Raw genomic sequence first — 13,281 nt, 5'->3', positions numbered from 1 at the left:
TCGCTTGGCTCGTATCGAGCATTATCAGCAGACACAGTCGTCTACCGCCGATATCTTTGCGCCACCCTGCGACCGATCCGCACTTGACGGGCTGGAGGACTTGGAGCTCGGATCTGATGAGGAGTAGTCGTTTCATTTTTTTTTATTTATTTTCAGACTTTTGGAGGGTTGATTGTTCTCTAGCTTTGATTATTACTTTCCGATGCTGTTGTTGATATTCTGAGACTTATTTATTTATGATTATTCTCGGCTGGCTTTACTTGTGTGCATGATTGATATTCCTGTTCATTTTTACGTTTCCTTGTGTATTCGATGTCGTGTTTTTCAGGAGTTGCTGATTTCTACCACATTTTGCCACTTACTCGACCTTTGTCCAGGGAAGTGTTTTTGCTTTAACTGTCCTGATCATACATTTTTTTACCTGTTTTACACTGAGGGCAGTGTCGATTTCAAAGTGTGGGGGTAGGTCAGTTTAGTTTCACATCGTTGCACACCACTTAACAGCACTTTTCACGTAGGATGAGATTATTTTTAGACAACGAACTCCTGTTTAACTTGATATTCTGATTAATTTGTTAGATTTTGGATCACCCGGGAAATCGTTTCACGCCTAGTATTGACTGAGATGAGTCGTAGTTTCAAGGAGAGAGTCAGACATTAACTAGTTCTGTATCAACATTTCATTCTATGCACGTGGTCAGATTTTTGTTCATTAACGGTAAATCGGTGTAAGGTGAACTTAAAAAAAAAAAAAAAAAATAGATATATCGAACAACGATCCCTAGAACTTGTCTGATTAGCCCTCGAAGCGAAAATACGAACGATGGTGACTTAGGGATGATTTAGGCGATCTTTGGACCGTTTGAGCCTTTCAAGCCTAACCGATACATCAGTTATTATCTCTAGTAACCCTTTTTGAGCCTACAAAAATCGAATGGTGTGTGTCTATGACACACGATTAGCCCCCATTCGTAATTTATTCAAAGTCCCACATCAACTACCTGGAGTTTAGCCTATACACTTTTCCCTACCCACTTGTGAGATAAATAAACTTCCTGTACACATTGAAACGGTTGAAATACCACAATGGGTTGAAGAAATATGTGTGAAGGAGTCAATGAATCTTTATTCAAAAAAAAAAAAAAAAAAAAAAAAAGAAAGAATAGAGAAACAAAAAGAAAAGAAAAGGGAAGAAAGTGTGTAGTATTGAAAACACCCGAAAAATCTGTGGGTGAAAGTTGATGGATAATGGTAAAGAAAGGAAACGAAGGGGGCTCTAAAAATGATGAAAATGCAGTAGTTGGTGATGAGTCAAAAGTTAAGTGAATGTGCGACAGGATTAATTTTTTTATGTTCTCTCACCTTTGATTCCCACGCCTTCTTTTGTAGCCGTGAACCGTGGCCTTACGTTATAAGCTTAAAAAGACCTATTAACCTAGTCGTCGTCGTTCAACATTTAGTAGAGAGGGGTATGAAAGTCAAGCATATGGGGCGGTTCGATAACAAACAAAAAGAAGTGATCCTAAAACCAAGTAACTGTTGATGAGTACGAGTCTGACATGCACACTACACACATCTTGTTCCGTTGATCTTTACTGGTGACTGTTAGATTTTTAAATTGCAACGAAAACGAATCTTGTGATTTGCGAAGCGTAATCTTTTGACCGGGGGTGAACGATTTTGACAAATTGAGAAGTTTTGATTGTGGTACTTGAGTTCTGAATCTGAAATATTTCTCATCCTTATCTTTGTCTGATTTGTTCGAGGACGAACAAGGGTTAAGTGTGGGGGAGTTGATAAGCACGAATTATATAGCATTTTAGGGATTTTATTTTATCGTATTCGTGCTTATTTGGCATTTTTATTCCGAGTTTTGCGCTTATTTCGTTTCATTTTGGCTGATTGTAGGTTTGACCAAAAGAGGAGGAAAGCCAAAGAAGTGAAAGAAATGTCAAACTCTGCAATGCCACGTCAGAAATAACCGGAAGAATAGGAAGAAAGCATGAACCAATACACAGACCCTTACACGGATCCCGTGTAAGGGTCCGTGTCATTCAACCACAAAAGAAGAATTTTGCCGAAGAGACACGGACCTGGGCACGGACCCCGGAGACAGGTCCGTGCCATTCAGTTGCCAAGATGCAATTTACAGAGCCTCGACGGACCCCTTGACGGACCCCTGCACGGGGTCCGTGTCCCTCATCACCCGAGAACCCAACTTACAGTATGTGGACGGACCTCCAGACGGACCCCTGCACGGGGTCCGTGTCAGCCATTTTCGAGAAAGAAAAGTCCAGAGCCTACACGGACCCCTCTCCGGATGCAGGCACGGGGTCCGTGTGGGCAATATCAGATCGAGATTTTGGAAAAGATTTGCTCGTAATCTGGAAAGAAATAAAACCCAAAACGAGGAACAAAAGAGGGGTGGTTGAATTTCTGAGAGAGCAGCCGACTTCTAAGCGAAAAAGAGGAGATTTCAGATTTGTTGAAGAAGGCAACGGCTCGGGGAGAAAATCGAGGGAGAAACCAACGCGCTGCACACGCAGATCTGCGCGCCATCGCTGAGATTTTCTCGTCTCTTTTAATTTCTTAGTTTTATTCATGAATTCAATTATTAAATTTGATTTTAGTTTTGAATTTATGGAGTAGTTTTCTTTTGTGATCGGGACCACGATAGGAACAAACGATTGATTTTTGTTATTCATTGAAGTGTTTGATTTATAAATTTGTTCTATGTTATTGATTAATATTTGAATAAATTTCGTGCTTTTAATTTGGCCAATTATTTGCATGTTTGTTGTTTAATCTTGACTCGAAAGAGAATTGGTTAAATTTAGCTTCAAAAATATTAATCAACACGCGGTTAAACCGACTAGAAATAGTATTCGGTTTCAGTGTGCGATTTTAGACGACAGCTGTAATTCTTCGTTGATAAATGCGTTTTTGTTTAATTAAATTCAATTAGAAATAATTGGACTGTTAAATGAAAATAGGATTATAAATTCTAGAAATAGATTTATAATTAAATTAGAGAATTGCATCGTGACAGCGAATAATCTGTGGTTAAATTGTTCCAGTGCGTGATAAAATCTGAGTTTGTTACCGTTGTGTGTCCCGGTCATTTTATTTAAATTTGAAAATCCCCAAGTTCCAAGCTTCTCTGAAATTTGCTCTTAGTCATTAATTTAGCATAGTTTGGTTTATTTTAATTCGTTACATTTTACAAAATAATCACTCTTTATTGTTCGCCTAGATTAAATAAAATAATAAACTCTTAGTAATTAAATAATAGTCTCTGTGGGATCGATACTTGGACTGTACGTCCATTTACTATAACTTGACCTAGTCCGCTTGCTAGAATTATTCCCAACCGAAATCTTCGGTCAATCACCTCGGAATTCTACTTTTTGCCATCTCTCTTCAACTGTTCCTGCAGTAATTTTTCTGTGAGTTCAACGTGAACTCGTTGAAGCTCCACAGATTGCGTCATCTTCTCCAGCATCGTTCCTGCCATTTCGTCCCTCTTCGCCTCCTTCTCAGCCCTAGCTTTTTCAGTCATGAATTTTTTTCCAGCAAGATCGGATGGAAATAGCCGAGTCAACCACAACCACTCCACCAAGAGAAAGATCCCAATATTTTTCAAGCTATCAGTAGAGAGTGATCTTCGGCGTAGCCATAGAAGTTTAAAAACTTGTAGAATACTCATCTTCTTTTTATTTTTTAGGATCTGATCGGTTATGTGTCATATCATACAGTAGATAATTAAAAAGTTGATTTTAAAATTTCAAACTGAATATGTTACTACACTAGAATAAACAAACAGAAACTTTTTGATGAATTGAATAGGTGATTTGAAGTATATAAAACATACGGTAGCTAGTCACTGAGGAAGCATCTTTGCTAGCATTCGATTTCAGATGTCGTTTTTTTGTGCCCGAACTTTTTGTACCCGGTGTCATGTTCAACATATCTAGTTCACTCAACTTTCAGTGTTCTGTTTTGTCTTGGAATTGGCAATATTGCATAAATATGCAATCATGTCATTCATGTTGTAATCATAAATAAAGCCAGGATTGAGAGCATTGTTGGGGTTTATGTTTCCTGATCCCATGTCGAACGGGGTGGCCTTTCCATTGTCAGATTGAATTGGTCCTCCAGTGTTATCCAGATGTGAGGCTGTCACAAATTCATACACATATATCATTCAGTTTATTCTAGATTATTGAAGCTTTTCATAAATTATTATTTGAAATGTGCTATAAAACGAACTAAGTTCTTTGCGCTAGTTTTGTGTTAATAACATATTACTGAAAATAACCAAAGATAAACAATATAAATTATCATCCTCGGAGTCTCTATAATTGATTAAAAAGCACAAGTTTGATATTTCATGAACCTATTTAAAATAATTCAGTGGGATTATTTCCAATATAACACACACACACACACACACATATTTATATATATAATATATATATATATATATATATATATATATATATATATATATATATATATATATATATATATATATATATATATATATATATATATATATATATATATATATATATATATATAGTTTGTGTATCCATTTTACCTTGTATTTCTCATGTATGCATCCAGCTTTCTTGCATCCTCCATGCCTATCACAGTTGTTGGTATCATAAAGTTCAAACTCATATCGTTGCTCGAATATGGATCGACGATGATCGCTCCTATGCCTCCATTTTCGCGCACAATGTTGGATTTAGGCAACGTTTTGTGTTCCAAGAATCCTTGATGAACACCACAATTTTTTCCGAAACAACTCTTGGGTCAAGTGTATCCTCTTTGCAGAAACTGAAATTTTTTCATTGAGATGTGAGGTACAATTGAATGAGTTAGATATTAGAGAATTGATTGATAAATGTAAGGAAACATTGCAACATTCTTCGTGTATGTTTGTCTCTATGCGATTTTAAATATTTGTATTATAAAATTGAGTCTTTATACTATATTTTTCAAAATTTTCAATTTAGTCCTTTGTTTCAAAACTTTAATCCTTTAGTATTTCCAAGTCAATGCACCATGGGAATGAGGACTAAAATTACAAATAAAATGACCAAAATTACGAAAGAAAAATGAAAAAAAACAAGGATAGAGAAAAAAAACAAGCAAAAAGTTAATACACTAAGATTAAAATTTATTTAATTGATTAAATGACTAAAATCGTAGAGAGACGAGCATATGATTAAAAAAATATAATTTTGTCATTGTATAATGTTGCATGTACCTTGACTCTCTGCCCATCTCCAATATTTTGCTGCATTTCTTCCATAAACTAGTTCGTTATATCCATTCATATGATAGTAGTTGAAACCTTGCCCCTTCAAAAACAAAATTTCATTTTGTATTTGAATTAGATTTAAAGAATTTGATCCCAACAAGATAGTAGAAGAAATTTAAATCCCACGTACATTGAAAAAAGTTTAAAAATGATAATAATAATAATAATAATAATAATAATAATAATAATAATAATAATAATAATAATAATAATAATAATAATAATAAGAGTAGATCTCTTGTGAGACAGTCTCACGAATCTTTATGTGTGAGACGTGTCAACCCTGCCGATATTCACAATAGAAAGTAATACTTTTAGCATAAAAAGTAATATTTTTTCATAGATGACTCAAATAAGAGATCAGTCTCACAAAATACGACACGTGAGACCCTCGTTCTCTTGCTCGAACCCGCGGGAGTACCAATGGTAGCCGACCACTTTTCAGTCTTCTTGATCAGTTTGTTCAATCTTTATACGCTCGGTTTGTAAAAATTCCGAAATAAATTTTCCTACACAGTTTGTTCTTATTTATAGACTCAGATCCATACGAAAATTGCAATCATTACTATTGACAGAGGATATTAAATCAGCCAGCGAAGATTCATTCTCCGAGGATAAGATTTCTTTTACCTCATTTATTGCATATATTTAGGGGGAACGATGAATTATAATTGGTTAACTGATAAGACAATTATCAGTTGCAATTAAATTGAACTGATTTTGTTTCCAACCGATCCTTCAATTCTTGACCTAACTAATCTTATCATATATGTTAACTGATTCTCAAATCGCTTGGGACACTCGCTTACAGAGTTGCATTACCGTCGAATCTGGCGGGAGTTCATTATGTGTTCCATGTCTCTATGTTGCGGAAGTACATGTCGAATCCTTCGCATGTGCTGAACTATGAGCTACTTCAGCTGACACCGCACATGTCATTCGAAGAGAGACCCACTTAGATACTGGACAGACATGAAAGGAGGCTCCGAAACAAGGTGAACCACATAGTCAAGGTTAAGTGGCTGAATCATTCAGAGGAGGAGGCTAATTGGTAGACTGAGGTCGGGATGAGGAGTCGCTACCCGGAGTTATTTTTTATGTTTTATATTTCGACGACAAAATTTTATTTTAAGAGGGGAGGGTCGTAAGGTCCAGGAAATTTAAATTTACGTAACTTGAATGCATGCAATCTAGGGTTTTATTTAAATCACGTGTTTATTTATTTTTATGAATTTAGTGCATAATATTATTGCATGGTTAGGAGTTATTTTACGATATTTTAAAAGCTCAAGCATTAGAGTTTCTAGTTGCATTTCGCTCTCGAACGAGGAATAGAGACCGTGATTTATCAGGAAAAATATTTTTATTACATGATTAATTTTAATTAATTAATATGAAGTGTTTTTAAGGGCGTTTTTCGAAAATGGGCCTTGGTGGGTAATTTTACTCGCCTGGTCATATTTTTAACGGGTACGCAAATTTTAACGACTCAGAGCACTTTTTGAGGGCTTGCGCGATATTTTAAAAAACGTACCAAAACGAAATATTGTTCGGGAGTATTTTTGGGCTTGTTGGGTTTATTTTATTTAATAATGGGCCTAAAACCTTTTCTAGACTCCTTTAATTATTTTATAGGGCCCATTAGGGCATTTTAATTAACCTAAACTACCCTTAACCAAACCCTAACCCTATTTATATCCCCCCTCAATCAGCAGCACTTCACGTAAATTTACAGCAGCCACCAGCCCCATCGGTTTTTTCCTTCACTTTTTTTCAAGCAAGGTCATTCCCCGCTATTCCGGTGCTTCCCCGACGCGCTTTTTTCAAGCTTTCAATCATAAAATCATCAAGGCATGCATGTATCATCTTTCCTCTTCATTGACGCCATATTATTGCTGTTATTTATGTAAATTCATGAAGAATATTTTCGGCTAGCATGCTTTTTTTGTTTATGCAAGTATTTGACATGATTGTGCATCTTTGCATTGTATCCTAATGTTTTCTTGATCTTATTGCAAGGGGCTGCTAGTTATAGGACATAAAGGGGCTGCTCATGTTGAGGTTTAAGGTAACTAGGAGCTGGAGTCACGGCTTGGTTGAGTTGTTGGGTAATCTAGGGTGAAACGTTTGGATAGGGCTTGTTATGGATAGATCGGTGGTTAGGCGTGAATCGATGGAGCAAGGGCGACTCCGGACCTTGGACAAGACTCTGGTGGGTCTGAGCCATGGTCTGGAAAGGCTTTAACAGTACTGGTCCTGTCCTAGGAGTCGCAAGAGGGAGGCGGGTGAGGCTTGACTCGGTTTGTGCGATTTTGGGAAATATTGAGCGTGCGAATCGTGCGGCTTGCATGGGGCTATGGCCGTTGGTTCAGTAGGACCAGAAGGGTCCTAGGGTGGTTAGGAGAGACTGGTTTGACACTGGTCACAACAGTTTCGATGTAGGGTCGGTGAATGTGTGCTAGGGTCACGGCTAGTGTTCGACTAGATGGAGTAGAAAAATTCCAGCAACCATCGGGATGGCTTCGGGGGTCATAAAGGGGCTGAAATAGGTGTTTTAGAGGCTGATCACGTAGATTTAAGTCATGGTTAGAATTGAGAAAATTTTGGTTGAGTTTCGGGTTGATTAGGGTTAAAACCGAGACCCCGGTCCAAGTTTTAAAACGAATTGTTTAAGTTTTGAAATGAGCTCGAGTTTACGTCTAAGGAATGCTCATAAATATGTTTTGGGATGTTTTAAGGAATTTGGTAAGCTTTGGGTCAAAATTTAGAGGTGCAGGGGTAAAACGGTCATTTTGAGTTTTCAGGGGCAAAATGGTCATTTTGCGCCCGGAGTAAGTTTTTAGTCCTGGCAGCGCCCTGAGCATAAAATTTAGCATGTTTTAAATGTTTATGCATCATGTATATGATTTTTACGTAATTATGAAAAAATACGGTGCATGCTTGGTTTTAAAGAAAATTTAAGTATATGCATGTTTTTATTAAGTGATGAATATGATGACACATTTTGAAGGATGAGAGTTGATTTTGAGTAACGCGATTATATGAGATATTATGAGCTGAGGCCAAGGCTTAGTGGACGGGTAATGTTGCTGATGTCCCCGCCGTCGGATATCGCGGTTATATTAGATGGATCCATCGAATAGAATTGATACAAAAGTCACAACTAATGAATTGAATTCAATTTTTGGAAAATGTATACATATACTATGATATGAGTCATGTTTTGACACATTATGATTTTTTTTACGACATGTTTGCGTTTATACTTTTATGTTCATGAAATGTATGTTGATTCCAGTATTTTTCACTGTTGTATGCTATGTATATGTATTTTTTATCATGGTATAGGTGTCACGCCCCGAAACTCGAGACTTGACACCGGCGTCGTTTAACAATCACAAAATTGAAAACAACCAGCCTCGTAGCATAAAATAAACCGATAACCAGTTTATTAATCATAATTCCTCAAAAACAAAGTCTTTACAAATGAAAAAAATAAAATATGCGGAAACGTCTTATATAAAATTTAAAGTACTAAAATTCAAAAGTCCCTTTACCAGCCAATCTCGAAATTTAAAATAATCACCAGCCCCAAAATTGATCAGATTCTTCTTTCTCAACCTGTTCTTCGGATTTATCTGGGGAAGGTTGTAAGGGGTGAGTATTTAGGGAAATACTCAGCAATTGGGGGCCGTTCGAGCACAACATAAAAATATGACACAATTTTCGAAAATAATTTGACACATAAACATAGACATATCATGCTTTTCATACCATATTAATATTCATATCGTAACATAACAGCACTGCGATTTTTACACTTTCTATGATTTACTGATATCAGTCCCTAATTTTTAATTCTCTAAGGAGGCGAGGCCATAAAACGGTTTTATCCCACCGCCAAGGGCTATATGTTGGAATTCCACCCATTTTCAGGGAATCTTCACAGTGCCAACACATAAACGTTCCAAGATTTTAAAAAAACGTAGAGACACAACAACGGTGCTCGACCGAATTTTAAAAAGACAGGAAAAACACATAACTGAAAATTTAAACATTTGAAATTGCCCACTTACCTTAAATCTTAGAGAAAACGTGAAAAGGCTAGGGTTCTTGTACTCGAAATTTCGAATTTCCTCTTCGGGGGCTGGATTGCGGCGGCGCTTCGCGGCTCTCGAAAATCCTAAGGAGACTAGAGGAAGAATTTGGAAAATATGGAGTGAAATTTTAGGTGTAATTTTCGAGATACTAGGCCTTCCTCTTTATAGGGGTTGGCTGCTATCTCGATCGTGTATTATCCGTGCGTTTAAACTTGAATCAAATCTTCATCGAGAATCGTGATATAATCGTTATAATGGGTGATATTCTAAATCTTCTATCCTCTAAAATTTCGAAATCCTCACAATATATACACTTTTAACTAGGGATTTTATTATCTCATGCTCGATCTTTTATCCCGGTATATCAATCTCAACTCAAATCTTAGATCTTTATCTGTTTATATTTGAAATTCCTTATATAATTCCTTTGATGGAGATAGATTTATTCTCCCAAAATTTCAAGTTGCAATATAAATAATACTATCTTAATTTCGAGCTTCAAAATTTTGCACACGATAAAATTTTCTACGCGACTAAGATAACCTTGAAAAACAGAAATCTTATATTCTGAATAATAATAATATCGATATCCAAGATTACACCATCCTAGTATAATCAAATTATTAATCTGATACGATCACGATTGTACAAAATCCCGAGTTTTAATACAGGTGTGTTGAGTCTTTAGACTCACTAGACGTGTGTGATGCAGGTGAACAGTTGGATGAGAAGGCTGGAGGTGCCGAAATCTGAGTAGGCAGAGCTGGATGTGCATACACAACCCGAGGACCACACTTTTCCGAACATCGCGTTTTTATAAGTTTTGAATAGACATGATCAATATTATACATTATTATGCTATGATGTGGATTTTCAGTACTTTACTCGTCTCAATTTCGTTCACGCATGGTTAAGGGCCGAGTTGACACATTTTTATACTATATTATTTTATTTGTCGATTGTTTACTATTATTTTTAAATGACATATTTTTTAGTAGGGTTGCATGCATGCATATTATTTAAAAGTTTATTTTCGAAAATTGTGAGCTTTACAACAAAAAAAATATTTAGCAGTATTTTAAATTAGTATACATCACAAATTTGGCTTCGAGTATTGAAGCTTAATTATTAGATCGATTTCCAGCTACATTCCAGCTTTATTTGTCGATTTTGCAAGTTGCTTAGAGTGGGGATTTCATCCTTTCAAATTAAATTCAATTTCTTCATATTTGGAATATGTTGTGATGATTGTTTGTATATAGATTGAACTTCTTAAGAATTATTTGAAGATACATCTATCTTATTTTTATTTTTTTAAAAAAAACACGTTACAATACATAAAATTTAATATATTTCTAGAAAGTTCTCCCACATATATTTTAGAACATTTTCAAAGATATTTTTGGATGATTTTGGAGACTTAGTTTTCATCGTACGATTGCATTGATCATAACATTTATTCATGATATGAGTAGGGGTGTTCATCGGTCGGTTCGGTTCGGTTTTCGGTTTTTTATTTCGGTTTTTCGGTTTCGGTTTTACAAATATATAATCCGATATCCGAACCATTTTTCTTCGGTTCGGTTCGATTTTCTACCGAAATGGTTCGGTTATTTCGGTCGGTTATTTCGGTTTTGATACCATTATTTAAATTAACAATATAAAGATATTATAAAATATAATATGTTATCTTTTAAAATGATTTCTTAGTAAAATATTTACATATAAAGTACAAATGAACTACATAAACAATAATCAACTAAGTATTATTCAAAATAATTCTTCATTCACTAATATCATCTCAATAAATAATATAAAATAAAAATAACATTATTAATTTAATTAAATTTCGGTTTTTTCGGTCGGTTCGGTTTTTACATTTATAATCCGAAACCGAACCAAATTAATTTCGGTTTTAACATTTATATCCGAATTATAAAATTAGGTTTTCGGTTCGGTTTTTTCGGTTTGGATTTTCGGTTTTTTCGGTTTTATCCGAAGTTTGAACATATGAGTAGTATAAATAGGTTACTTCATTACAATTGTAAGCATTTAAGTTTTCAGCTTTCAAACAAAAAATTAAAAGCTTTTTTTTTATTTGTTTCTTAGTTTTGCTCGACATGATCTTTAACATCTAAATGTCATGTTGTGCTAGATTTTGAAGAATTAGATTGATTTATATTACACCGAGCTGAATAAATGGCAGCAGCGTGATAGTCATATATTCTACGAAAATTAAAAAATACAAATTACTTAAAACTCATTCTAAACTACCAGAGTTTGACCCCAAAAAAAAAACATTTACACATAATATCTGTTCATGAATCAACAACCTAGTTAAAAAACGATCAAATTATTACTAATTTTCGAACTTTTTAGAAGAACTAACAAGAATGGATACTATGTGTAAATGTAAACGATCAAATTATTAAAACTAAATACTAATTTTCGAACTTGTTAGAAGAAATAACAAGAATGGAACAGTGAATAATACTAAAGTAATAATGAAAAAACTCGAGGTCTGTCTTTGATCATCAACCTTGTCTAAACTTTTAGACCTTGGTCTCTTTCGACGTTTCGAAATTTGAACAGACGACGATTTCTTTACCACCTCTTGTGGGGTTGAATCCTCATTTTCCATGTCTGCTAACCAGGAAAATGGATTTCTAAGCGTTTCTTGGATCGCTTGTTTCGACTTCTTCTCATTGATGTTAAGCTCCTTGGAATAGTACAGCGGCCGAGAGAGTTTTTCCTCTACTTTTTCGATTTGAACCGGACATGATGACATGGAACATAGCTCTCGACCTCTTTTTTCGACGGGATTAACGTACGTTTTAAAATGAATTTGATTTCAAATTCTTAATTTAATCACATTATACACACACACACACACACACACACATATATATATATATATATATATATATATATATATATATATATATATATATATTTCTAAAGTCCAATTGTCCAAACTATTTTCGACGAACCGAATTGATTGAACTTTACACGTAATTTAAAATTTGAATAAAATAATTGAAGCTCCTCTGTCGTGGCCTCGACTGCATGATGCTATCTTCGGCAGATTTCTTGGCTACTTCGGTGTTTTCATTCAGAGGGGAGGTAGTAGTCGAGTTTAGGACCAAGTTTCGCTAAGCCATCCCCGACGAGTTCAACTATGTTCCGAGAACCTCTGCTTCGCGACCACCATATATACGACGTTGCTGTCATTTCCAGATCATTTTGGCCTCCAGCATTGAAGCTTAATTTTTAGATCGATTTCAGCTACATTCCAGCTTTATTTCTCGATTTTGCAAGTTGCTTAGAGTGGGGATTTTCTCCCTTCAAATTTAATTCAATTTCTTCATATTTGGAATATGTTGTGATGATTGTTTGTATATAGATTGAACTTCTTAAGAATGATTTGAAGATACATGTATCTTATTTTCAATTTTTTTATATATATAAAAAACACATTACAGTAGATAAAATTTAATATATTTCTAGAAAGTTCTCCCATATATATTTTAGAACATATATATTCAAAGATATTTTTGGAGACTTAGTTTCCATCATACCATTGTATTGATTATTCATGTATAAATAGGTTACTTCATTACATTTGTAAGCATTTAAGTTTCTTAGTTTTGCTCGACATCTTTAACATCTAAATGTCATGTTGTGCTAGATTTTGAAGATCAATTAGCATCATACTATGCAAGAAAAAGAAACCTTGTTAAATTATTATTGATTCTATTAAAATTTTAATCGAAACATACTAAAATATCCCAATTATATATATTATTAACCATGGGTCTTTTATTTTTTTTAAAAAAATATATATATTAATAT

This window comes from Primulina eburnea, chromosome 18, assembly GCF_022965805.1.
Source record: "Primulina eburnea isolate SZY01 chromosome 18, ASM2296580v1, whole genome shotgun sequence".
In the NCBI taxonomy this organism is placed as follows: Eukaryota; Viridiplantae; Streptophyta; class Magnoliopsida; order Lamiales; family Gesneriaceae; genus Primulina; species Primulina eburnea.
The sequence above is the reverse complement of the archived record's forward strand: the minus strand, read 5'-3'. Positions refer to the sequence as shown.